Source organism: Brassica napus, unplaced genomic scaffold, assembly GCF_020379485.1.
Source record: "Brassica napus cultivar Da-Ae unplaced genomic scaffold, Da-Ae ScsIHWf_203;HRSCAF=358, whole genome shotgun sequence".
NCBI lineage: Eukaryota > Viridiplantae > Streptophyta > Magnoliopsida > Brassicales > Brassicaceae > Brassica > Brassica napus.
In genome coordinates this window covers 56,793-83,020 of record NW_026015452.1, presented here as the reverse complement: position 1 = coordinate 83,020, position 26,228 = coordinate 56,793, and the positions used below count along the sequence as shown (strand labels likewise).

General features: G+C 47.8%; 2 non-coding genes across 2 annotated transcripts; one reads left to right on the top strand and one right to left on the bottom strand.

Annotated features, from left to right (window-relative positions):
• The first annotated feature begins 9,774 nt into the window (after positions 1–9,774).
• LOC125599872 lies at positions 9,775–9,880 on the top strand. The gene has a single exon (XR_007333518.1). It is a non-coding gene; the product is annotated as a small nucleolar RNA R71 (small nucleolar RNA).
• Positions 9,881–13,231: 3,351 nt separating this feature from the next.
• On the bottom strand, positions 13,232–13,387 carry LOC125599869. The gene has a single exon (XR_007333515.1). It is a non-coding gene; the product is annotated as a 5.8S ribosomal RNA (ribosomal RNA).
• Positions 13,388–26,228: the final 12,841 nt, after the last annotated feature.

The following is a 26,228-nucleotide window of genomic DNA, read 5'->3' as shown; positions in this document are numbered from 1 at the left end:
CCTAGTTTCCTTATTTAAACGGAAATCGACGGTGCAAATTTCGGTTCCCACAGTTTAGCGTTAGAAGGAGGGTGGGTACGGATCAATCTAACCCGCAAAAGCCACATCACGCTCAATCAGACATGTCAACTAACGACGCAGATAACGTGCAGACTCCTCTTAATGGAGGCAGCGGCACCGATCTCCACACTCCAGCAGCGGACGTATCCGCGGCCAACGCACAAGCCAACGCCGGGACGCTCGAGGAGTTTAAAAAGATGTTCGCCACCTATGAGAAAAGGTCGGAAGAACAGGATAAGCTCGTGAGTACCTTGACCAAACAGGTTGAAACGTTAACGGAAAGGACTGGAGCAATCCGTCCCCGCGGAACCACCAAAATCCACGGGAAGAAGCTCGACTTCGCTACCCCACTCGACAGATCTGGAGTCGCTCGGGAACGACCTTCGGGTCAAAACCCTAGCAAGAAATCTCCCATCGAAAAGGGGAACCCTGAATGTCCTCCGCCCCCTGCAAAGGACTCGGAGGGTAACGAAGCCGAGTGCATTGACCTGGATCCTAGCGATGTCTCCAACGACACCGACAAGGACGTCGACAGACATCCAAGAAGGACCAGAAGCCGATCTACTCGGGAAAGCTCCCCGTTCGAAAACCCAGTGACGGAAGAAGAGGAAATCGCCTATTGGAATGAACAAGAGGAGCTGGCTGAAAGGCAAACCGAGCTCACTCGCAGTAAACGCCGACAGGCTCGGAAATCTACTGACGAAACATCGGATATCCGCGATCTTCACCACTACATCACCAAGACTGCGGCGGAAGTAAGGGCCGTAAAGTCTCAAATCCATCATGCTACTAGTGCTGCCCCCGAAATCGATCGACTGCTGGAATGAGCTCGGAAGACCCCTTTTACCAGTCGCATTTCGGATATGAGGGTATCCGATCCGGGAAAAATCAAAGTACCGAAGTACGATGGTACGGCCGATCCAAAAGCGCACCTTCAGGCTTTCCACATCGCAATGGGAAGAGCTAGACTGAAGGACGGCGAAAAGGATGCCGGCTACTGCCGCCTGTTCGTCAAAAATCTGGAAGGAGCGGTGCTCGAGTGGTTCGCAACACCATCGGGAGTTTCCGACAGCTCGCATCGGAATTTCTCAAACAATACATTGTATTCATAGACAGAGAAACTTCTGATGTTGATATCTGGAGTCTCTCCCAGAGGGAAGACGAACCCCTCCGCGAGTTTATCAGTCGGTTCAAGCTGATAATGTCCAGGGTCAGCGGGATAAGCGACAAAGTGGCCATCGACGCGCTGAGAAAGACGCTCTGGTACAAGTCGAAATTCAGAAAGTGGATAAGTCTAGACAAACCGCGAACGATCTAGGGCGCCCTCCACAAAGCGACGGACTACATCATAGTCGAGGAAGAAACTAAAGTCTTATCGCAAAAACATAAGGCGGCAAGACCATCCTCGAAGGACGTGGATCCGAAGGGGAGAAAGAAGAACTCTCGTAACGACAAGTACGTCCATCACGAGGGGGAAGATCTCCAAGGGGCGCATAATTATGCGATCAATTCGGATCAAGGCCGAACCATGGGCAACACGTGGACCCGCAATCAAGGGTACGACGAAAACACCTTCTGCGAGCTCCACCAGTCCCGAGGACACTCCACGACCAACTGCAAAGTCTTGGGAGCAAGGCTGGCCGCGAAGATGCTCGCTGGAGAGCTCTCGGAAGTGACCAGCGTCAAGGATCTCATCCTCAACTCTGATCGCCCTCCAAAGACGGACAGAAATCCGCCCGCTGAAAAATCCCCTCAACAAAACCAACCCGGGGATAAACGCGGTAGGAGGCCGAACGACAAGGGGAATGATAACAATCGTCGCAGAGTCAACATGATCATCGGAGGATCACAATACTGCGGCGACACTGTGTCGGCCATCAAGGCTTACCAATGGAAGGCAGAGTCGAGTGCAAATTGGCCTACATGGTCTCCTCCCCGAGATGGCCAAAATTGCTCGATCACCTTCACAAAGGAGGAAGCCGGCAGCATCGATCAACCTCACTGCAATCCGCTCATCATAGATCTTGCCATACGAGACTTAGAAGTCGGAAGGGTACTCGTCGACACGGGAAGCACGGTCAACGTAATATTTTGCGACACTCTCAAGCGGATGAGCATCAAACTCGGAGAAGTAATTCCGACGCCAAAACCGCTCACAGGTTTTTCAGGCGAAGTATCGATGACTCTTGGATCGATCCAGTTGCCAGTCATGGCCAAGGAGATCACGAAAATCGTCGAGTTCGCGGTAGTCGATCATCCCGCTATCTACAACGTGATCATGGGAACCCCATGGCTCAACGCCATGCAGGCAGTTCCGTCGACCTACCACATGGGTCTCAAATTCCCAACCCCAAGCGAAGTCGCGGCTATCTGGGGATGCCATAAACAGTCGCGGCTATGCTTCCTCGCAGAGCACAAGTTAAGGCAAATCACGACTTCTGCAACTGCAAATGGCAAACGCACGAAGATAGATCGATCTTCAGCCAAAAACGCCCCAAGAAAAGACGAATTAAAATTGTCTACCAACGCAAACGCATCGGACGCCGAAACTCGACACGAGTCCGAAGTCCACGCTACAACTCAACCGGAACATCCAGAAAATAGCGTTGACCCAGCCACGATCAACACAGTCAAGGCGGACAGCGCGACGTCTACCGCCGAGTAAAAACACTCGCGGCATGAAGCAAAACTACGAGATGGCTTGATCCTCGAAAGGGGTACATAGGCAGCTCGTCAAAAGACGAGTTCATCTATCCCCCTCTCTAAAAAGGAGGGGAGGAGTGGGTGCGTATACTCGTATACTCCCACTTCGAAAAATCTTCATCGAGTTTTTAGAAACTTCAAAAATGAATACTATAATCTACGTTTCTCCTTTTTATCAAAAATGTTTACGATTCGGTTAAACGCAAAAACTTTCAGGACACGCCTGGAAACGTTAAGACTCTTGTCTGCAGCCTCATACGGCTCAAAATCGTAAAATTATCATCTTTCAAACACACAAAGATACACGTATAATCCTCGAAACAACTGCAAGACGTCGCAAAGTTTAAATTCGAAGATAATACTAACAAATTGTCCGAACGCGACCACAAAAACCTTACACCCGGTTCGTCGATTGGCCCCGACGAACACGCCAGCCGTCTTAAACAGACGCAATTCGATCACTCTTTTGATCTTCAAAAACATCCAACACTAGGACGAAAGCGCGCTACAACAAAAATCTAAAATTTTGGTTTAGCACTCCCAGTTGGCTTAAAAATTGCCTCTGAGAAGATGCTCGATTCGTACCATACAAGTCATATAAGCCAAGAACCTATCGCGGACTTTAAATCGGTTCGAGTCAGGAAGAAATCGCAACAGAAAAAACGATAGCCGGCTAGTCACCGCACAAACCTCAACCGAAAGTAAACCTAGGTCTTGCCCTAAACCCAACGCTCTGGTCTCAAACATCTCAAGACATGATATCTAAAAGATACGAGATCCTAAACCATGTCTCTCCGTTCACATCTCAATGTTCCCGAAAATCGTAGAGATAAGTAATTTTCTACGAGAATCACGAATGAACCAACAGATTGAACGTCTCATCGGAACTAAATATGAGACGACAACTCATATTTACTTCGAATATACTCAGGAAAATTCGAGATGAAACATTCATCATATATATAAACTGCGTAAAGCGGTAAGGGATTCAAAGCCACCAACGACCAGTCCCGGAAAATACAAATACAGCCATCTAGGCCTAAACGAAATCCAAATTTAAAAGGCCACACTCGGCCAAAAACAAATAAACGATAATCCAACTCAACCATCGACACAAAGGATCAGTCCGTCCAATCGCTACCTTCTCACCCACCAAAGACGGGATCCTCAACGGTCGGTTCTGCATCATCCTCAGGGTCGGGCGGCCTTTGACCACTGCTCTGCCCAGTGGCATAGACAGCAGGCAAGGAAGTATCTTCAAAAAACACCCCCAAGTCATCATCAATCGACGAGCTGAAACAAGATCGATGATTTCGACCGCAGCACGGACCCTCTCGGGAGAAAAGTAACCCCAAAGCAGTGGGCCACCACGGAGAAGGTTTCGAACGACGCACAGATCTTCCAGAAAAGGAGGAATGGGGTTGTGCACTACAAAATAGACATAGTTCAGATATAAAGTAAAAAAAATGGGTGGTAAGAAAATAATGAGTGATCATTCAACACGTTACCTCCTACCTCCCCACAGTCGCCTAAAGGAGGGAAGGCACTCCACGGCAACCGAGGCTTGATCCAATCTAACGTAAAAAAAGTAACTCTTCCATCCACGATCGCCCTGAGGGAATCCTTTCAGGACCTCCATCAAAGTACGCGGTCTAAAACCATACAGACGATCGGCCCCAACACGAGACATGGTAAGGAAAGCTTTGAGATATTCAGCAGTAAGCTCTATGCCTCGCTCATATCCCAAGACTAGCAACCCGACAAGATGCTTTATACCGCGGGGAGAAATCTGACTTATCGAAACTTCCAAAAGGTTCAGAAACACTACTATAACCGACGGTATGGGAAACCATAGGCGAGCACGCATCAGATGCTCCTCGTACAAAGTAAAAAAGCCTTTGGGATGTTCGTCAGCCCTCTCCCCCTCGAGGGGTAATCGAAAATCCACGTTTTCCGGAACGTGACAGAAGCTGCGTACGGTCCCAAGGAATGGGAGGGTACACCTGCTCGGTCTCCCGATGACCCTTTCCGAAAAAGGCCTCACGGGAACCCACGGCTCGGGAGGCGGTTCTTCCACGTTGGACAAAGCCACCCAATGTGCGTCGGCCTCGGCAGGGTCAGCGGAGTCGATCTCTCGAACAACCTCACCGCGTTGGTCACAGACAGTTTCGCAATTGAAGATAGTAGGCCGAGCGTTTCCCGAAATCCCTTGAGACATTCTCAACAGGGAGGGAAAGGAAAAATCTCAATGCCAGAGAGTGAAAATTGAAAGGACCTTTTCACTCTTAAAATTTGAGAAGATAATGAAGTGAAAAACTAGAAACAAGTTACCTCCCTTCTTATAGGCATGAGAAGTTACTATTCAAACTCGGACTTTCGGATATTAATTCCGTCCAACATGCCTAACTTGCCAAACATGCCTAACCGCACGCTAGGACCCTACGATGCATGGTCCTAACGGGCTGGGGGGCTAACTATTGGGGTCAAAACAGTTACGACGGAATTATCACCCGAAAACCCTCGGAAATCACATTTCCGAAAGAGGTAGTAAAAAAAAAGATATAATTTTCGTAAAGAAATAACCAATACGAAGTTTTTACGAAGAAGTATCCTCGAAGATTCAAAGCAAACGAACCAAGCTCGATCATTGCGTAGCTACCGCACATACACGCTGTCCGTTCGCTACGTAGCAACCAAGTCCGAGCCGATCTTGGTCGCTACGTAGCGACCGAGCATCCAACCCGCTCGGTCGCTACGTAGAGACCGAGCCAAAGCTTGGTCGCTACGTAGCGACCGATCTCTCGGCCAAGCTCGGTCGCTACGTAGCGACCGAGCGCTCGTCCCGCTCGTGCGACCCGATGTACAGACAATATGCATGGGATTTGCCGCTTCAATAGCATCATTTATCCTAGTCGGAGGAGAAATTACCAAACGTATAGCATTCCCTCACGCTTCGCCCTCGGAAATATGAATTAGTTAAGTAATAATAGCATGGCACTTCGAATTCGATATGAAATTTTTTAGATTAAAAAAATTAGATTATATATTGAAAGAGTAGTATGGGATAAGAAAGGGGTATTTAAAATGATATCTTCCATATTCGGGCACATCTCAACGTCACAAACTTTGTTTTCACACCGGAAGCTTATTTACAAAAAAAAAAAAAAGACACTTTGGGATTGCTGAATTATAAACAGATAAAAAAAATGATATATAAAGCAACGGAACCATCATATTATTTTTTTAACTCCTACAAAACAAAAAAGAAGGATGGTAATTGGATCATTTATGGATCCGCGTATAATAGAACCTATATTTTGTTTTCTTTCGACCGAGAGCTCGTCCTGCTCGGTCGCTGCAAAGCGACTGAGCTCTTCCGAAACGTCAAGACGACACCAGTCCATGCATTCTCGTCAAACCTTCAAATGCTATCTCCCGAAGACCGTAGCAAGCTCAGTCTATGTTTTCCGCTATTCAAAATTATCGATCAATCTTTGCGAGTTAAAAACCACGGAAAGTTTGTTCTTTATCGAAAGAAATCGTAAGAAACGTATCGAGTCGGAAGACGGCCCATAGGGACCTAAGACACGACTCGAGGCCCATCCTACAATTTCTTAACCAAAAGCCCGTAAACCACCGCACGGTTTACGCTTGGTCCACAAGGGAGGATAAATGTCAAGTTTCCGCGGATAAATACGGAAGTTTTGAAGATAATTGTGAAGATCGGGAAAAATGAAATATCTTCATTTTTATGCTATGACGTCTTAAGGGCAGAAGATTAAAAGCGTTAACCAACCTTGGAGCTAGTATATAAGGAGTCCTAGGCGAGGAGCATAAAGAGAGAATTTTTCAGAGCAAACTTAGCACTTAGAGCAATTTAGGCAATTTTCCGTTTTTGTTATTTCGAGCTGCGACTCAATTACGTTTAGCCGTCTTAGGGTTGCTAGAACTATGAATCTCGCCGACAGCTCTCGAGCCCAGGCTTATACCTTGTCGTCTACTGTTCGGGTGATTTTGAATAAGATCTACTTTGGTCTCTTTTTTCGATTTCTTATTCTTATCGTTGTTATTCTCGTGTTCTGATTGCTTGACATGTGGTAATTAGCAGATATCCGAGTCCTCTGGGAAATTAGGGTTTTCCTAGTTTCCTTATTTAAACGGAAATCGACAGTGCAAATTTTGGTTCCCACAACGGCGGACACCCACGGACGTCCGTGGCTGTCCCTGTGTGTCTGTGTTTGTCCGTCAGCACACACATGACGTCCGTAGCTGTCCATCAATACACATATCATCACGCCGGTCCTTGGACTCAGCACGCTGGCCCTTCCCGTGGACTGTTTGGGTGATTTTGGCCCACGTGGGCTGTCTGTTCAGTACACACAGGACGTCCGTGGGTGTCCGCCAGCACACACAGGACGTCTGTGGCTGTCCGTCAGCACACACAGGACGTCTGTGGCTGTCCGTGTGTGTCTGTGTGTGTCCGTGTGTGTCCGTCAGCGCATACAGGATGTCCGCAGCTGTCCATCAGTACACATATCAGCATGCTGGTCCTTGGACTCTGCACGCTGGCCCTTCCTGTGGACTGTTCGGGTGATTTTGGCCCACGTAGGCTGTCTTTTCAGTACACACATGACGTCTGTGGGTGTCCGCAAGCACACACAGGACGTCCGTGGCTGACCGTGTGTGTCCGTGTGTGTCCGTCACAACACACAGGACGTCTGTAGCTGTCCATCAGTACACATATCAGCACGCTGGTCCTTGGACTCAGCACGCTGGCCCTTCCCGTTGACTGTTTGGGTGATTTTGGCCCACGTGGGCTGTCTGTTCAGTACACACAGGACGTCCGTAGGTGTCCGCCAGCACACACAGGACGTCCGTGGCAGTCCGTCAGCACACACAGGACGTATGTGGCTGTTCGTGTGTGTCCGTCAACACACACAGGACGTCCGTGGTTGTCCATCAGTATACATATCAGCACGCTGGTCCTTCGACTCAGCACGCTGGCCCTTCCCGTGGACTGTTTGGGTGATTTTGGCCCACGTGGGATGTTTGTTTAGTACACACAGGATGTCCGTGGTGTCCGTCAACAACCACAGGACGTCCGTGTGTGTCCGTCAGCACACACAGGACGTCCGTGGCTGTCCGTGTTTGTCCGTCAGCACACACACGACGTCCGTGGCTGTCCACCAGTAGACATATCAGCACGTTGGTCCTTGGACTCAGCACGCTGACCCCTCCCGTGGACTGTTCGGGTGATTTTCGCCCACATGGGCTGTCTGTTCAGTCCACACAGGACATCCGTGGGTGTCCGCCAGCACACACAGGACGTCCGTGGCTGTCCGTGTGTGTCCGTGTTTGTGTATGTGTCCGTCAGCACACACAGGACGTCCGTGGCTGTCCATCAGTACACATATCAGCACGTTGGTCCTTGGATTCAACATGCTGGCCCTTCCCGTGGACTGTTCGGGTAATTTTGGCCCACGTGGGCTGTCAGTTCAGTAAAAACAGGACGTCCGTGGGTGTCTGCCAGCACACACAGGACGTCTGTTGCTGTCCGTGTGTGTCCGTGTGTGTCCGTCAGCACAGACAGGACGTCCGTGGCTGTCCATCAGTACACATATCAGCACGCTGGTCCTTGGACTCAGCACGCTGGCCCTTCCCGTGGACTGTTTGAGTGATTTTTGCCCACGTGGGCTGTCTGTTCAGTACACACAGGATGTCCGGGTGTATTTGTCAGCACACACAGGACGTCCGTGTGTGTCCATCAGCACACACAGGACGTCTGTGGCTGTCCGTCAGCACACATAGAACGTCTGTGGCTGTCCATCATTACACATATCAGCACGCTGGTCCTTGGACTCAGGACGCTGGCCATTCCCGTGGAATGTTCGGGTGATTTTGGCCCATGTGGTCTGTCTGTTCAGTACACACAGGACGTCCTTGGGTGTCCGCCAGAACACACAGGACGGCGGACACCCACGGACGTCAGTGGCTGTCCATGTGTGTCTGTCAGCACACACAGGACGTCCATGGCTGTCCATCAATACACATACCAGCACGCCGGTCCTTGGACTCAGCATGCTGGCCCTTCCCGTGGACTGTTTGGGTGATTTTGGCCCACGTGGGCTGTCTGTTCAGTACACACATGACGTCCGTGGGTGTCCGCCCGCACACACAGGATGTCCGTGGCTGTCCGTCAGCACACACAGGACGTCTGTGGCTGTCCGTGTGTGTCTTTGTGTGTGTCCGTCAGCATACACAGGACGTCGGTGGCTGTCCATCAGTACACATATCAGCACGCTGGTCCTTGGACTCAGCACGCTGGCCCTTCCCGTGTACTGTTCGGGTGATTTTGGCCCACGTGGACTGTCTGTTCAGTACACACTGGACGTCCGTGGGTCTCTGTCAGCACACACATGACGTCCATGGCTGTCTGTGTGTGTCCGTGTGTGTCCGTCAGCACACGTCCGTGGCTGTCCATCCCAGACATATCAGCACGTTGGTCCTTGGTCTCAGCACGCTGACCCTTCCCGTGGACTGTTCTGGTGATTTTGGCCCACATGGGCTGTCTGTTCAGTACACACAGTACGTCCATGGGTGTCCGCCAGCACACACAGGACATACGTGGATGTCCCTGTGTGTCCGTGTGTGTCCGTCAGCACACACAGGACGTCTGTGGCTGTCCATCAGTACACATATCAGCATGTTGGTCCTTGGACTCAGCGTGCTGGCCCTTCCCGTGGACTGTTCGGGTGATTTTGGCCCACGTGGGCTGTCTGTTCAGTACACACAGGACGTCCGTGGGTGTCCGCCAGAACACACAGGACGTCCGTGGCTGTCCGTGTGTGTCCGTGTGCACACACAGGACGTCTGTGGCTGTCCATCAGTACACATATCAGCACGCTGGTCCTTGGACTCAGCACTCTGGTCCTCGGACTCAGCATGCTGGCCCTTCCCGTGGACTGTTCGGGTGATTTTGGCCCTCGTGGTGTTAGCAACTGCACTTCGTTGAATCCGTGGTGTGGACAGCCTCTTTGGAAGAACCTAAATCTAATCCACGCATCTTTGAAGGACTCTCCCACCTCCTGCGAGAATGTGGAAATTTTGTTTCGAATTTCTTCAGTGCGCGCCTCATCGAAGAAGTTTCGTAAGAAAGCATTCTTGATGTCGGCCCAGGATGTTAAGGATCCTGTGGGTAGCTGCCTAAGCCAGTGCATCGCTTCTCCATTCAGCGTGTATCTGAAGAGCTTGCACAACAGGTAATCTTCGGGGACTCCTTCAATCCGAATAGCAGCGATTAAATCCTCGAACCGTTCTAGATGGTCCATAGGATGCTCGTGCAGTAACCCAGAGTTGGGTATCTGCGACACGAGAGTGTAGTATTGAGGCTTCTGCTCGAAATTCTGCTTCTGGATCTCCGGAAGTCGAATAGCTGATCTGTTGGAATAGTACTCATCTGGGCGATTGTAGTCGGCCAGTGGTTTCGATCGAGCGTCCTTGTCTACAGGTTGAGAAGATCCTGTAGCATCAGCATCAGGGATTACAGACCCCTGTGCGTCTATTTTCTGACCTGTTGCATTATGCAGAATAATAACGTTTACCATTTTTGACGACATGGTATCGATCGACGTACACGATGTAATATCGATCATTGTCGAACGATTAGGATCGATCGACGATGGAGGTCTGGTGTCGGTCGACGGTTGGTTGTGAGTATCGATCGACGACGAAGTTGTTGCATCGAGCGATGTGGAACGTTGACCTCTATGGATGGTGCGTTCCAAATGAGCAGGATCGTCTGAGAACAGCAAGTCTTTCTCCTTGTTGCTTCTGGTACCGCTAGGCATGCACCTGAAAAGACAAGAAAAATATTATGTTAGAAAGGGGGTAGAGAAGAGAATAAGAATCAATAAAACTAAATCTAATGGCGATCAAACCTCCCCGGCAACGGCGCCAAATTTGATACCACTCAAATTACCGTAAGGAGTGTTACTCTCATCAAAAGAGGTTCAGATGTAGTACTTAGGGATCGAATCCACAAGGAGCTAGGGAACAATTAAATCTAGTGTTTATTAATTCTAAGAGTTGTAAATGTTTAAATGAAATAGCAGTAGTAACAAGAGAAGAAAATAGTAAATGTAACTTGGTTGGAAATGATATTAGACGCACGGCCACTATTCAGGTGTTGGAGATTATAATATGTATAGATGCCTATTGGCTGCATGCATGATATGTTAGACCTCAACCGCTTAACTCAGTGATCAGCTGTCGCATGTTTCACTGGTTAATAAACTAGATCTCGTGTCTCAACGGTTAGTATGTTGACAACGAAAGAGTCTCGATCGATGGTCCTTGTGTACATTGATCGATATTAATCTTCATTTGTCGAGGCATCTCATGGTGTCGATCGATAGCACTGGATGTGCATCGATCGATTGTTCTTCCTCTCGTCGACCTCTACATGGTCAGCTCAGATGAAATGTCTTTTAAGCTCCAAAATGCTCCAAAGTCATAGCTTTACTCCGAAATGCACCTGAACCTGAAAACATACCTAGAAGAGTAGAAAACATAGATATATATATATATATAGTAAAACACCTATATACCATGGATGAAAACGGGTCCAATCCAAGGTATATCACTCTTCCAGCCGCTGGACCCTACCTCCGGCTGAGCCGTTTCCAGGGTGGGCAGGCTGTTAAACAGAAAAGATAACTCTTTCTGGAATCCTGCCAATGTCTCCGGACTTCCTAACGTAGCGGTCAACCCCCACGTCCCGGTTCCAGAATTTTAACCAGATCCCCTTTCGAAGTTCGGGCATAAGCGCTATCAGACGGGTTTCCCCCGACTCTTAGGATTGACTAACCCATGTGCAAGTGCCGTTCACATGGAACCTTTCCCCTCTTCGGCCTTCAAAGTTCTCATTTGAATATTTGCTACTATCACCAAGATCTGCACCGACGGCCGCTCCGCCCGGTCTCACGCCCTAGGTTTTGCAGCGATCGCTGCACCCTTCTACTCATCGAGGCCTGGCTTTTGCCCCGACGGCCGGGTATAGGTCGCGCGCCTAAGAGCCATCCATTTTCGGGGCTAGTTGATTCGGCAGGTGAGTTGTTCATCCCGCATCGCCAGTTCTGCTTACCAAAAATGGCCCACTTGGAGCTCTCGATTCCGTGGGATGGCTCAACAAAGAAGCCACCCCGTCCTACCTATTTAAAGTTTGAGAATAGGTCGAGGACATTGCATCCCCGATGCCTCTAATCATTGGCTTTACCCGATAGAACTCGTTTCCGAGCTCCAGCTATCCTGAGGGAAACTTCAGAGGGAGCCAGCTACTTGATGGTTCGATTAGTCTTTCACCCCTATACCCAAGTGAGACGAACGATTTGCACGTCAGTATCTCTGCGGGCCTCCACCAGAGTTTCCTCTGGCTTCGCCCCGCTCAGGCATAGTTCACCATCTTTCGGGTCCCGACAGGCATGCTCACAATCTAACCCTTCTCAGAAGATCAAGGTCGGTTGGCTGTGCACCCGTGAGGGATCCAGCCAATCAGCTTCTTTGCACCTTACGGGTTTACTCACCCGTTGACTCGCACACATGTCAGACTCCTTGGTCCATGTTTCAAGATGGGTCTAATGGGGAGCCCACATGTCGACGCCCTGAGCACGCAGATGCCAAGGCACGCTGTGAGGCGCGTGCTGCAGACCACGATTAAGGCAGTGACGTCTCCGTGGGCGTAACAAAAGCCCGGGCTTAGGTCACCACCTTAATCTGCATTGGTCCATGGCCCGAATCGATTGGCGGACCGGATTGCTCTGCGCCGCATCCGAACGGGACGAATCGCCGGCCCCCATCCGCTTCCCTCCCGACAATTTCAAGCATTCTTTGACTCTCTTTTCAAAGTCCTTTTCATCTTTACCTCGTGGTACTTGTTTGCTATCGGTCTCTCGCCCACATTTAGCCTTGGACGGAATTTACCGCTCGATTGGGGCTGCATTCCCAAACAACCCGACTCGTAGATAGTGCCTCGTGGTGCGATAGGGTCTGGGCACGACGGGGATCTCACCCTCTCTGGCGCCCCTTTCCAGGGAACTTGGGCCTGACCCGCCGCTGAGGACGCTTCTCCAGACTACAATTCGAACACCAAAAACGTCTGACTTTCAAGATGGTCTATTCCCGGTTCGCTCGCCGTTACTAAGGAAATCCTTGTTAGTTTCTTTTCCTCCGCTTATTGATATGCTTAAACTCAGTGGGTGATCCCGCCTGACCTGGGGTCGCGTTGAGGACTCTGGGTCATCAAGAGCTTTTGGACAAGAACGTCTGACTATATGACGAGAATTGAATTCATCACCGCATGTCAAGATGCTCCTGGCATCCTTAGCTCGGATTTTTGCCAACCACGTGCGGTAACACACGGGAGATCAGCTTCCGTCCCCTATCCTCGAGAGGATGGGGGGATGAAGATTTGTGACACCCAGGCAGACGTGCCCTCGGCTAGAAGGGTTGGGGCGCAACTTGCATTCAAAGACTCGATGGTTCACGGGATTCTGCAATTCACACCAAGTATCGCATTTTGCTACGTTCTTCATCGATGCGAGAGCCGAGATATCCATTGTCGAGAGTCGTTTTAGACTTTACATTGCAGCATTACTTCCGAACAAACACCATCTCCGGGTTGGCGAAAGCAGGCTGTTTAGTTACATATTCCTTGACACTTTCATGCCGGGCTTTGGTGATATCCGGAAGCTACGCGTACGATCCAACAAAAACTGAAGTCTTGGGCATGGATGAACGCATAACCACGGAATCGGCAGGCACAGTAAGAAACCGGCCCACCGAGAGTGATGTTTCATCGTTCTCAGGTCATTATGTTTCCAGGGTACGACAATGATCCTTATGGAGGTTCACATACGGAAACCTTGTTACGACTTCTTCTTCTTCTAAATGATAAGGTTTAGTGGACTTCTCGCAACGTCGCAGACAGCAAACCACCTGTCACGCCCCTAATCCTGGATAGGATTGTCGGGACGGCCATGGTTCGAGGGAAACGTACCAGCAGGTCTGAAGACCTTAAAGGCTAGCGTTCCATGGCCAAGATAGAAGGTTAAGGACGGCAGGATGCTGAGACTTAACCTTATAAGAAAAAGAAGCCAGCTAGGATAAGCTGTACAGAAGCTGGGCGATGCTTACAAGAAGCTCGATCAGCTAGACGTAGCTCAATCAAGCCCAGCCTAGCTCGTTCCAAGTTAAATCAGCTCAACTAGCTGGACTACTAGCTCACTCAGCTGAGGCAGCTGGGAGTCAGCTCATCTCAGCTCGACGGACTGTTCGAGTTTTAGGCCGATGGTCCGGGTCCGGGTCAGTGGCGGGCCATGAGGTCCGGCCATGTAGTCCATGAGTCGCTGGGCTCTTGTGGGCAGGCCGTGGGCTTCGTTACCAGGTCTTGGCTTGGGTTGGACGTGCCTATAAGGTCTTGAACCTTCTATTTCTGAACAGGTACGATCTGGACCGTTGATTGTAATCGATGGCCAACTTCTGTCCCAAAAGATGCTTCGAAGGGATGTGACTCTTCGCACATGACCTTTGGTTCTTTATATAAAGGGGAGGACTTCCAGGGATTATGAATTCATTTTTATTCAGTCTCATTCTGTCTGAGACAAAGGACACACGTCCTAAACAAAGGGATCCCCCAATGAGAAACGAGGATCCAAGCCGGAAGGGCAGAATCCGGGATCAAAACCATAAGGGCACTATCCGGTTCATGGTGAGTATGGCTTCTAGCCGTGGCTTTTATAAGTCACTAAGGCCAATAGGAAGACCTATTCCTGGACGGAAATAGGCGCCAAGGACCAAGGGTGGTTAGCCGAGAGACCGACTAACCAATTGGTAATGGCTATAGCGGCTGTGAGAGGTTCTATCTCTGTCTCTTTATATTATTATGTCTATATGATTTATATATGGAACGTGATAGTTAACCATATTACCACGTCATAGACCATGGGGTCATGGTTGGTTACGTTGATTGCTAACCATAGCGGATAGGTTGGATCAAAAGGGTACTAGTCGCCAAAGGTTGCGTGTTGCCAAGGGTCATGAGTTACCAAAGGTTGTGAGATACCAAAGGATGCTAGTAACCAAAAGGTACGAGATACCAATGGTTGCAAGTATCAAAGGGTACGAGGACCAAAGGGTGCATCGTGATCCAAGGTTGCGTGTTGCCAAAGATCATGTCGTGATCCAAGAGGTACGAACATGTCATGATCCAAGAGGTACGAACGTGTCGTGATCCAAGAGGTACGAACGTATCATGATCCATCGGATGTGAACGGTTAGTGACCGAAAGGGTACAAACGGGTTGGGACTGAAAGGGTACGAACGGAACGGGACCGAAAAGGGTACGAGTGGTTCAATGGTCATAAGGACACCAAATGCATTATGTTGGGCGTGGACCCACATGATGGCAATAGGTTGTCCTACAGGTCAATACATGAGTGTAAGGAAATAGCGAAGGCCTTAAGGCTAGTGCAATCCGTACAAAATGATTGATGTATGAACCATAATCCATGGTCAATGGATGACGGTTCTGGCCGCAAAGGCTAAGTGGGATATCTTACGATCAACCTTTGGTTGGTGAGTAAGATAGGCGCCATATGCCTCATGTAGGGCATAGACCCACATGATGGCAATGGAAGGCCGGTTATATCAGTACATGCGAAGTGGACGATGGCTTATCAAGTCTAGTGGTCGGATCATGTTTCATGACGATGGTTCGATGGCCGAACACTAGTACGGATAGTCTTGTTCCTGGAGTAATAGTATTGATGTTATGCTTCTAGATATCAACGTTGGTGTTAATAGCTTCGAGATTGGCTAAGAGTCATGACGAAGTGTGTGGCTAGTACTATGTGTCGTAGACCATAGATACTGAGCCTAAGTGTTTCAAGGAAGGCCGTGTAAGATCTGATCATGATTGAGTATGGACGACCTTACCTCTGAATGATGGTTCAAGGTGTCAGTCCTAACCTGATTAATTAATGCATCGGTTGGTATGAACAAATCATATATGTTGTCTGGGTTAAGTCCCAAGGCCGGTCAGGCCAGATGAAGACTCATCAGTTCCAAGTCATGTGAGGATGGTTGGTTGATTGACTTAGGATCTAATGAGCTTTGTCAGTCCGGAAGATGGACTTGGTACTATTGCCTATAAGGCAAAAGGATTTCGGATTGTCCATGAGCCGAGAAAGGCCATATGCAAACCCTTATCCTTTCAAAGACTTCTCAAAGGTTATTTATATATGTGGGGATGGTTGGTTTAATGACTAAGTACCTATGGGAGTTGTTTGATGCAGGAGTCACGATAAAACCCTTAAGTAAGATCATTGAGTGATCGGGGTTCAGCTGTCAAGCAAGAGAAATTTGAGTCAATGGAGGACCGATGAGCTAATAAGCTCCATAGATGTGGGAAAGGTATGATCTAGCATTTACTTATGTAGATCTAGATAGAATGGTTTAGGGGAATGGACCTTCAGAATCGTATGGCTTGGTTTGGGTTTAGGATTGAACTTTAAGCTAATTGGTAGTTGAGTAAGCTGACCAAGGCTAAGGTGATTCGACCAGACAAGTGTTAGATTTGTTTTAGACCAATGGTTAACTAGAGAATAATCCGCTGCATATCTGTTGAAAGGATCTAACCTATTAATGACTAGGGAAGACTTTAGATAAGGTTTAAGTTAGCCCTTGCCTTTAGGCGATATCATAAATAAAGGGCAAAAATTAAAAGGTTCTGCCAGGAAGTGGGCCGAGCGATGTAAGGCTTCGACCACGGCCATGTCGGCCGGATCAGGGTATTACAAGTTGGTATCAGAGCATGCTTGATCCTGTTTAGGACAACGCTCTAAGATTATGAGTTTCATACCGAAATTATTTCCAAAACTATGATGACTATGAAACCTTAGTTTGGGTGAGCCAAGAAAGAGTTGAGGAAAGCTAGGGTATCATGCTTGTGAATGTGGGAATTCTAAGATGAACCGGCTTAGCCAAGATACGTTTTCCAAGGGCAAGAACCTAAAAACAGAAAGGTTGGTATATCTAGTATTTAGAAGTAATAGACGGGTTGGAAGGGATGGAAGCAATGCAAGACTTGTTTATGGATGACCTGAAAAAGGGAAGTAACATGGACCACAGAGTGGCTTGGGTTGAAATAAACGTGCAGCATTCTACTGAAGTAAAGTGTTATCCCTTGATGGTCGTTCATAATAAGTAAAGCATATGCAATATTAAAATCTGACTCAAGGGAGACACTACATGACCAGTACACGAGTGGACTTCTGATCAGATGGATCAGTTAGGACTCGGTATAAGTCAAGGTAGGTTTCCATTAATCGAGTCAGATGGAATGAATCAATTTCAATCTGAATCCATCCAAAGAAAGAATGAGGAAACTCAGGGTGTTCGTTCCAATCATTGGAAGAACATGATGTTAAGTATCTTAGTATGATGGGGATTGTAGTATATTATAATTGCTGTTGTGAATGGTGTGAGCATTTGCAATAGTAAGACGCTTTGGAGAATGGTATGGGACGTTTTCCAAATATGTGATCGAACCGAAATCCTACTCATCTAGGTACCTAATGGTAGTGGAAGTATTAAGTGATTGGCGACGTCATGAGGGATGTTATGGGACGTTCTTTGTGGTGTGGTCATGAACTGAGATATTTTCCACAAGTGGATTTGTGGTGTGGAAACACACATACTTTTCGAAAAACAGAGGCTACACATAGTTTTGTGAGTCCGGGACTGGTCGGAAAGAGTCTGTTCTGTCTGAGTTCTGGGATGATTCGAGACTAGTGAGGGCAGCCGGTGGGCAAATAATGCATTCACTAGGGCTCATGAAAAATATCCCGCTGATGATCCAGTGGAGAAATCTGCCTGTAGATCTGATTGAGAAAAATATCCACACGCCTACAGAATCATGAGATGATCCTATACATGAATCTCTTTGGGAAAGTATTGGGCCACTCTCGATTGCCACCAAGTTCGTGTGCAATTGGAGACTGGACCTCACCCGATCCAGTACCAAAGTCTGAGTCTGAGTCCGGCTCTAAGGAAAGAAGGGGTGTCAGCAGTCCAAGTGAATCGGATGCATAGACAGGGTTGTGAAGTATTTTTTTACCACAACTACAACTATGGAGCACAGCAATTCTGTTGATCTGTCTGGGATCTCGTTGGTATCGAGATCCAACGTCTGAGTCCGGCTTTAAGGAAAGTAGTGGTGTCAGCATTCCGTGTGGATCAGATGCTTAGACGGGATTGTGAAGTATTTTTTACCACAATTACCACTATGGAGCGCGGCAAATTCTGTTGATCTGAAAGATCTGTCTGAGGACCCGTTGGTGTCTAAGTTCCCAGATGTGTTCCGCTCGCTACAGGGTGTCCCCCCTGATAGGTCGGATCCATTTATGATTGAACTGGAACCAGGGGGAGCTCCACTGTCCTAGAGTCTGTTTCTGATGGCTCCTCCCGAGATGGCCGAGCTGAAGTCGACCACGTCCGAGAGAGGACCATGGTCACAGTACAACCAAGTGGGAGATTGACCTAAGGTTGAGAAGAGAATGATCAAGTCCAGTAAGGGATGAGGATCAGGCCACGACCTATTCGGAGATGGACCTATGGTCGGGGTGAAACAGTCGAGTCCCTGAGTGGACCAGGACCGGAATACGATCACGTCCATAAATGGACCAGGATCGAATTATGACAAAGTCCAGTGAAGGACAGAGGTCAAGTCTGAGGCGTTTTTAGTCTGGAGGGACTAAGATCGCAATGTGGCCAAGCCTGAAAAGGTTGTGGCTGGTTAAGGGGATGATCCAGTACGTTCTGGCTGAGGTCATGAACCTTATTGTCCATAAAGGACAAAAGAACCATAACAATCTGTTACGACTCGTTGTAGGACGAGCAGCCTAAAGATTGGAACGAGTTCGTGAGGACTTGACTGGTACATCGAGTGGCGTGGGGATTGGCCAAATCTACTAAGGCTCGAATATGCAGCATGTCCAAGGGACTTGTTATGATCTAGTCGTGGACTATGATCAGAGATAAAATAAAATCTGAAGAAGATGATATTCGAAAGAATGACATAGACTTGTTGGACCGCAACCTGGAGAGTTCGTCTAGTGACACAAGGAATGTCTTTGGATGGAATTACAAGTATCACTTGAATGAATGCTTGATGGACCCTCGACTGTGGTCGAAGTAGACCAGTAAGGGTGCCATAAGCAAAACCAGAAGGACCCCTGATAGGATTGTTTGTGGTTAAATCCTTATCAAGTAAGGGAGACTTGTATAACGACGGTCAAAGGAATTTGATCATCAAAGTGGTTTTTGTTGTTCTGAATCAGGCTTGTTCTATTCCCTGATCAAGACAAGAATAAGTTCGGCTGGAATATTTTGTCTTCAGACAAGGTATAATCATCACCGGGTTCGAGGACGAATCCATTTCAAGTGGTGGAGACTTATCACGCCCCCAATCATGGACAGGATTGTCGGGACGACCATGGTTCGAGGGAAACGTACCAGCCGGTCCTAAGACCTTAAGGCTAGCGTTCCATGGCCAAGATAGAAGGTTAAGGACGTGAGGATGCTGAGACTTAACCTTATAAGAGAAAGAAGTCAGCTAGGATAAGCTGTACAGAAGCTGGGCGATGCTTACGAGAAGCTCGATCAGCTAGACGTAGCTCGGTCAAGCTCAGCCTAGCTCGTTCCAAGTTAAATCAGCTCAACTAGCTGGACTACTATCTCACTCAGCTGAGGCAGCTGGGAGTCAGCTCATCTCAGCTCGACGGACTGTTCGAGTTTTGGGCCGATGGTCCTGGTCCGGGTCAGTGGCGGACCATGAGGTCCGGCCATGTAGTCCATGAGTCGTTGGGCTCTTGTGGGCAGGCCGTGGGCTTGGGTACCAGGTCTTGTCTTGGGTTGGACGTGCCTATAAGGTCTGAAACCTTCTATTTCTGAACAGGTACGATCTGGACCATTGATTGTAATCGATGGCCAAGATCTGTCCCAAAAGGATGCTTCGAAGGGATGTGACTCTTCGCACATGAACTTTGGTTCTATATATAAAGGGGAGGACGTCCAGGGATTATGAATTCATTCTCATTCAGTCTCATTCTGTCTGAGACAAAAGACATACGTCCTAAACAAAGGGATCCCCCAATGAGAAACGAGGATCTAAGCCGGAAGGGCATAATCCAGGATCAAAGCCATAAGGGCACGATCCGGTTCATGGTGAGTATGGCTTTAGCCATATGAGGCCGTAGATTTTATAAGTCACTAAGGCCAATAAGAATACCTATTCCTGGAGGGAAATAGGCGCCAAGGAGCAAGGGTCCAAGGGTGGTTAGCCGAGAGACGGACTGACCGATCGGTAAGGGCTATCTCGGCTGTGAGTGGTTCTATCTCTGTCTCTTTATATTATTATGTCTATATATATATATATATATATATATATATATATATATATATATATATATATATATATATATATGGAACGTGATAGTTAACCATATTACCACGTTATAGACCCTGGGGTCATGGTTGGTTACGTTGATTGCTAACCATAGCGGATAGGTTTGATCAAAAGGGTACTAGTCGCCAAAGGTTGCGTGTTGCCAAGGGTCATGAGTTACCAAAGGTTGTGAGATACCAAAGGATGCAAGTAACCAAAAGGTACGAGATACGAAGGGTTGCAAGTATCAAAGGGTATGAGGACCAAAGGGTACGAGGACCAAAGGGTACCAATGACCAAAGGGTGCATCGTGATCCCAAGGATGCAATGTATCGTGATCCAAGATCTACGATCATGTCGTGATCCAAGAGGTACGAACGTGTTGTGATCCAAGAGGTACAAACGTGTCGTGATCCAAGAGGTACGAACGTATCATGATCCATCGGATGTGAATGGTTCGTGACCGAACGGGTACAAACGGGTCGGAACTGAAAGGGTACGAACAGAACGGGACCGAAAAGGGTACGAGTGGTTCGATGGTTACAAGGACACCACATGCATTATGTTAGGCATGGACCCACATGATGGAAATAGGTTGTCCTACAGGTCAATTCATGATTGTAAGGAAATAGCGAAGGCCTTAAGGATAAAGCAATCCGTACAACATGATTGATGTATGAACCATAATCCATGGTCAATGGATGGATGGTTCTGGCCGCAAAGGCTAAGTGGGACATCTTACGATCAACCTTGGGTTGGTGAGTAGGATAGGCGCCATATGCCTCATGTAGGGCTTAGACCCACATGATGGCAATGGAAGGCCGGTTATATCAGTACATGCTAAGTGGACGACGGCTTATCAAGTCTAGTGGTCGTATCATGTTTCATGACAATGGTTCGATGGCCGAACACTAGTATGGATAGTCACGTTGCTGGAGTAAGAGTATTGATGTGATGTTTCTAGATATCAACCTTGGTGTTGATAGCTTCGAGATTGGCTAAGAGTCATGGCGAAGTGGGTAGCTAGTACTATGTGTCGTAGACCATAGATACTGAGCCTAAATGTGATTGTTCAAGAAAGGCCGTGTAAGATATGATCATGGTTGAGTATGGACGACCTTAACTCTGAATGATGGTTCAAGGTGTAGGTCCTAACCTGATTAATGAATGCATCGGTTGGTATGAACAAATCATATATGCTGTCTGGGTAAAGCCCCAAGGCCGGTCAGGCCAGATGAAGACTCATTAGTTCCAAGTCATGTGAGGATGGTTGGTTGATTGACTTAGGATATAATGAGCTTTGTCAGTCCAGAAGATGAACTTGGTACTATTGCCTATAAGGCAAAAGGATTTCGGATTGTGCATGAGCCGAGAAAGGCTAGATGCAAACCCTTATCCTTTCAAAGACTTCTGAAAGGTTACTTATGTCTGTGGGGATGGTTGGTTGAATGACTAAGTACCTAGGGGAGTTGTTTGATGCAAGAGTCACAATAAGGACATTAAGTAAGATCATTAAGTGATCGGGGTTCAGCTGTCAAGCGAGAGTAATTTGAGTCAATGGAGGACCAATGAGCTAATAAGCTCCATAGATGTGGCAAAGGTATGATCTAGCATTTACTTATGTAGATCTAGATAGAATGGTTTAGGGGAATGGAACCTCAGAATCGTATGGCTTAGTTTGAGTTTACGATTGACCTTTAAGCTAATTGGTAGTTGAGTAAACTGACCAAGGCTAAGGTGATTCGACCAGACAAGTGTTAGATTGGTTTTAGACCAATGGTTAACTAGAGAATAATCTGTTGCGTATCTGTTGAAAGGATCTAAGCTATTAATGACTAGGGAAGTCTTTATCTAAGGTTTAAGTTAGCCCTCGCCTTTAGGCGATATTATAAATTAAGGGCACAAATTAAGAGGTTCGGCCAGGAAGTGGACCAGGCGATGTAAGGCTTCGACCATGGCCTTGTCGGCCGGATCAGGGTGTTACACCACCCACGTCGCCGCGATCCGAACATTTCACCGGATCATTCAATTGGTAGGAGCGACGGGCGGTGTGTACAAAGGGCAGGGACGTAGTTAATGGGAGCTGATGAATTGCTAGGAATTCCTCGTTGAAGACCAACAATTGCAATGATCTATCCCCATCACGATGAAATTTCAAAGATTACCCGGGCCTGTCGGTCAAGGTGTGAACTCGATAATTATATCAGTGTAGTACGCGTGCGGCCCAGAACATCTAAGGGAATCACAGACCTGTTATTGCCTCAAACTTCCTTGGCCTATATGGCCATAGTCTCCGTGAAGGGATGCCTCCACGTAGCTAGTTAGCAGGCTGAGGTCTCGTTCGTTAACGGAATTAACCAGACAAATCGCTCCACCAACTAAGAACGGCCATGCACCACCACCCATAGAATCAAGAAAGAGCTCTCAGTCTGTCAATCCTTACTATGTTTGGACCTGGTAAGTTTCCCCGTGTTGAGTCAAATTAAGCCGCAGGCTCCACTCCTGGTGGTGCCCTTCCGTCAATTCCTTTATGTGCCAGCGGAGTCCTAAAAGCAACATCCGCTGATCCCTTGTCGGCATCGTTTATGGTTGTGACTAGGACGGTATCTGATCGTCTTCGAGCCCCCAACTTTCGTTCTTGATTAATGAAAACATCATTGGCAAATGCTTTCGCAGTTGTTCGTCTTTGATAATTCCAAGAATTTCAACTCTGACTATGAAATAAGAATGCCCCCGACTGTAACACCCCCGAACCGTCCTAAGCATAGGTCGACCCACCGGCCAACAATCAAACAAGAACATGACCGACGGACGACCCACACCAAGGGTTGGAAATGAAAGGCCAGCCGGCCAGCCAACAATCAAACAAGAACATGACTGACCGTCCAACCCAACACCATGGTCCGGAAGCGCTACGTGACGGGCTAGGGACAATCCGGCCAGAGTCACAAATTTTACTCCACGACCTAGACCAGTTCATCCACTAACTCGTCCCGCTGCGTCAAGGCATAAGGCTTTGCAACCCGTACCTAGAGTTAGCGTTTTCCGTTATATCAAGGCCTAAGGCTTTTCAACCCGTACCTCGACCTAACGTTGTGTTAGACCGGACTAGTCAAATATCAGAGTACTCATGAAGCGCATATAAAACAATTACTTTTATTGATTCAAGAAATATTCATACATTGAATAATTCAAGACTGGGCCCGGCCTAATGCCAAATCGAGTCAACATAACACAATTCACAATACCGTTTACAAAAGGCATGAAAATCTACACCGGCGGTCCTAACGTCCAGCACCAAGCTATCCGATCAACCTTACCTAAAGCGACCTGCAAAAAGGACAACGGAGTTGGATGAGTAACCTAATGTTACTCAGTGAGCTGGCGGCCTCTACCCGCAACCTAGACTCTACCCAGACAACCCAAAATAACAATCAATCTAGCCCTAGCATGCAATAAAAGCTAAGGCTAAGCAAACCGTTACTAAGTTAGACTTGGCCTCCTGCCATGATCTAGCTTCAAGTAACGGGAACCTGCATTAAAACAAGTCAACAAACAATCCCTAGTTAGCATATATACGCCTGAGTTCAATACTCATGTAGTGTTAGACACTTAGACTATACAAGTATCACTAGTTGATCGACCAACAATCAAACAAGAACATGATCGGCCAACCAATGATACAGCATAGCTTTAATATCCACCACCCTTCACAAGCAATCACTCAAACACATATAGGCCAACGTCAGGCCTACACTAACAAAATACACATCAAGCCTAATCCGGTACCTAAGCCAGACTTAGGACTTAATGTCAGAACCTGCAAGCAAATCAATCAACCACAAACACAATCACACTAATAAGACTATGAGTAACTACGACTCGATCTAACTCGTAACACCGTATATCGGTGCTACACTATCTCGAGGGTTCCTCACCCTCAAGATGACACAATAAAACTAACTCGACACACTGTTCTAACTCTAGACTCAATACTCTAACATGGGCCCTGGTGATCTCGTGTTCCTCCTCTCTATCGGCAATATCCTATCTCCCTACCACAAAGGCCAGAAGAAGGAACTTTCAACCGACCGCGGCCCACAGTCCTTCGGGTCACCGCGCGACAGCCCACAGTCCTTCGGGTCACTGTCCCATTACACCGTCGTGTAATACTCAGCCATAGTACATGACACCGTTCGTCTGAGTCTTCCCGATCCAGCGAATAAGGGGTTTCCTTGAACCCGCTGGGTACGAGGCCGAGGAAACACTAATCACCCCTACACAAGCCTAGTATGGGCGGGTTACGCACATACTGTCGGCACACTCACACAACACAAACTCAATCTAGAACCTAACCTAAAGATAAAGTTCCAGATCCTAACTAGACACTCGACTCCACAAGACTAACCATAGTATCAGTAGTCCGGCCTATATGGCCTAAGACCCTTAGTACTAACTACTAAACAATAATATCAATACTAAACAATACAATCAAACCGTTACCCAGATAGTCCAGCCTCCCGCTGAGAAACTATCTTTAAAGATAACGGGAACCTGCACTCAACAATATCAACACGCAAGAATAGAAAAACATGATGCATCCTAGCCCTAGTCCTAGTCAGGTTATTAACTCAGTCTTAATTCCATTCATCTCAGCTTAGCCCTTGCTAAACTGAGTCCGGTTCCATAAATAAAATAACCCTAAGGACTCTACCATTCAATAACGTGATCATTCTACTCTATATGCGACTCGATCTACCCTAAATTCCAAGTGGAATTCAAACAAACCAACTCACAGTGTTCTAGGCGAGAAGCAGCTGGTTGATCGGAGAGGACTTAGCCAAAACCCAAGAGACGCCTTGACTGGACTGGACTGGACTGACCTCGACTTGGACAGACCCTCGGCTTGATCATGAAGACACTAACAGGTCTGGACGGCCTGATCTGGACAGAACCTCCTTTAGCTCTTTGACAGTTCTTCGGACTTCCCGGCGGAGTATCGAGCAGAACTTCGACTGATCTGAACCCGTGGTTCTGAACTAACTCTGGACAGCACCTCCACTTGATTGTAGGATAATATGACTGGCTTGGACGAAATCATTTGGACAGAGCTTCCGCGTCACAATCGTATAGAATCGCTGATTGGACGGAACTGGCCTTCTCGGTGAGAATCGACTACACTCTAAGTCGACCCCTTTGCTTCTCTCTCTCTTTCTATCTGGCCACGTTGACTTGATTCGCATCTGAGCTGATCTTCATTTGATTGACCTTCAGTTGGACAGAACCTTCCCAAGGCGATGACTCGAAATCAGTAGAGAACTGATCTCGAAAACTCTCTAAAACTCTCGAAATAGCTCGGAATCACTTGAATTCTTTTTCTACTTTTCTCTCACTTTTTTAACTTGGTTTGGACAGGTCTGGATGTGATGAAATGAGCTGGGGTCGTGGGGTTTATATAGGATGCAGCAACCAATCAGAAACAAGCCGTGTGGCAGCCCGTGTGTCGCTTCGCATGGCTCCGGACGCATGCGTCGCGGCACCTCGTGCTCCACATGTCTGATGGCATGACCAGGACATCATGCAGAGTGACACCATGCCCTCCAGATGTCTGATCCACGGCCTGACCTCATCCAGATTGACACTCAGCGCACACATGTCGCTCAGCATGCTCCGATCGCAGGTTTTGCGGCACCTCGTGCTTCTGGGTGTCAATCAGCATGCTGTGCTCTCCTGGGCTTCAACACCTCCTGCTTCCCTTGCCACATACCATGCCAGGCAGGTTACATCACGTCCTTATCTCATAGATAAGGCCAGCTCGAGCTTCTCGGTCCATTCGACTGATTTCGACCCTTCCGGTGAATTTTCGTCCCGCGATCAATCCCGAATATTTTTCTACGCCCGTTCTGATGAGATGAATATTTTTAATAAACTACAGATGATGTCTGATATCCTTTAAAAATATTTC